Source organism: Orycteropus afer, unplaced genomic scaffold (assembly GCF_000298275.1).
Source record: "Orycteropus afer afer isolate SDZICR_OR568_19922 unplaced genomic scaffold, OryAfe1.0 scaffold00343, whole genome shotgun sequence".
NCBI classification, from domain to species: Eukaryota; Metazoa; Chordata; class Mammalia; order Tubulidentata; family Orycteropodidae; genus Orycteropus; species Orycteropus afer.
The window spans coordinates 1878609-1880829 of record NW_006921930.1 but is presented as its reverse complement, the minus strand read 5'-3'; the positions used below and the strand labels follow the sequence as shown (position 1 = coordinate 1880829).

At 38.5% G+C, this 2221-nt stretch overlaps 1 protein-coding gene across 1 annotated transcript in view; it reads left to right on the top strand.

The window, feature by feature from the left end:
- POC1B (POC1 centriolar protein B) overlaps positions 1-2221 on the top strand; it is a 154991-nt gene that overhangs the window by 99886 nt on the left and 52884 nt on the right. The gene's annotated exons all lie outside the window — the stretch shown is intronic.

The following is a 2221-nucleotide window of genomic DNA, read 5'->3' as shown; positions in this document are numbered from 1 at the left end:
TTCATTGTAAACTGTGGTCAATGACATGAGACAAAGTATATGTGAACTGCTGTATGGAAAGTGAATTCGCTCTGTAAATCTTCACCCAAATCACAATAAATAAAATAAAATAAAAATAAAAAGAAGATGCAAGGAATACACAGAGTTACTGTGTATCAAAAAGAGTTAGTCAGTGTTCAGCCATGTCAGGAGGTAGCATATGATCAAGAGCAATGGTATTGAAGGAAAAAGTTCCAGCTTCACTGAAGAGATTGATGATAATCCGGGTTGTAGGAGTAGACAGATACTAATTGAGATGTTTCAACAAATGGATTCAATGCTGGAAGCCCTTTCTCATCTATACCAAGAAATTTGAAAGACAGATACTGGCCAACCAACTGGAAGAGATCTATATTTGTGCCCATTCCAAAGAAAGGTGATACAACGGAAAGTGGAAATTATCAAACAATATCATTAATATCACATGCAAGTAAAATTTTGCTGAAGATAAGTAAAAAATGATTGCAGTAATATATTGACAGGAAATTTCCAGAAATTCAAGCTGGATTCAGAAGACCATGTGGAATAAGGGATATCACTGCTGGTATCAGATGGATCTTGGCTGAAAACAGAGAATACCAGAAAGATGTTTACTTGTGTTTTATTGACTATGCAAAAGCATTGAACTGTGTGGATCATAACAAATTATGGATAACATTTTGAAGAATGGGAATTCTGGAATGCTTTATTGTGGTCATAAGGAACCTGTGCGTAGACTAAATGGCAGTTGTTCACACAGAACAAGGGAATAATACGTGGTTTAAAATCAGGAAAGGTGTGCATCAGGCGTGTATGCTTTCATCATACTTATTCAATATATATGCTGAGCAAACAATCCAAGAAGTTGAATGATATGAATAAAATCACAGCATCAGGATTGGTGGAGGACTCATGAACACCTTTGATATGCAGTTGACATCACTGTGCTTGTTGAAATTGAAGATGACTTGAAGCACTTACTGAAGATCAAGGACTACAGCCTTCAGTATGGATTACCCCTCAACATAAAGAAGCAAAATATCCTCACAACTGGACCAATAATGCAACATCATGATAAATGGATAAAAGATTGAAATTGTCAAGGATTTCATTTTATGTGGCTGCAAAATAATGCCCATGGAAGCAGCAGTCGAAAAATCAAACAAATGGTTGCATTGGGCATATCTGCTGCATAAGTCCTGTGTTAAAAAAGCAAAGAGCACTAAGGTGTGCCTGATCCAACCCATGGTATTTCCAATCACCTCATATGCATATGAAAGCTGGACAATGAATAAAGGAAGACCAAAGAAAAATTGATGCATTTCATTTATGGTGTTGGTGAAGAACATTGTATATACCATGGGCTGAAAGAACAAACAAATCTGTCTTTAATGAATTATAGCCAGAATGCTCCTTAGAAGCGAGTATGGTGCAGCTTCGGCTTAGCGCTTTGTACACATCAGCAGGAAGGGACCATTCTCTGGAGAAGGACATCATGCTTGGTGATGTAGAAGGTCAGCGAAAAAGACGACCCTCGATGAGATAGATTGACACAGTGGCTGCAACAATGGGCTCAAACAGCAGTGATTGTGAAGATGATGCAGGACCAGTCAGTGTTTCGTTCTGTTGGTGCATAGGGTCGCCGTGAGTCAGAACTGACTTAATGGCACCTAACAACAACAGTTATTAAAGGGTTCTTCCCATGATAGGGAGCTAGATCATACAGATAATGTTCCTGGAGTTAACCAGGAAATAATTACAGGTGTCATTGCCTTAGCATACTTTTTCTATGGAGAGGACTGTAACATTTTACTAGTAAGAATTTACCAGTCCTTTTAATGCATGTAGTAACAACTTGTGACATAATGGGGTGAAATACTATTAGGTACTTACATAAAGAGTTTCCTGAATTCTTGTTCAAGGATTTTTTCTATGAGACATGCTATTTCCATATGATTTAGATTTCTTGGGCAATTGCGATTCAGATGGTGAGATCAAGTTGCATGTTTGTAGGTAAACCATTTCATATGTACACTAGGTGGCAGTAGATAAAAGAGAATGAAATGTCTGCAAACAAGTTTCTCTGGATGCCTAGTCGAAGAGGGAAAGGAAAATGAGTCACCTTCAGTTTCTTTAGGAGCTGTCTGCTTCAACTCTGCACTCAGCCAGAGCTAAAAGAAGCGGGGGGGGGGGGGGGGGGGGG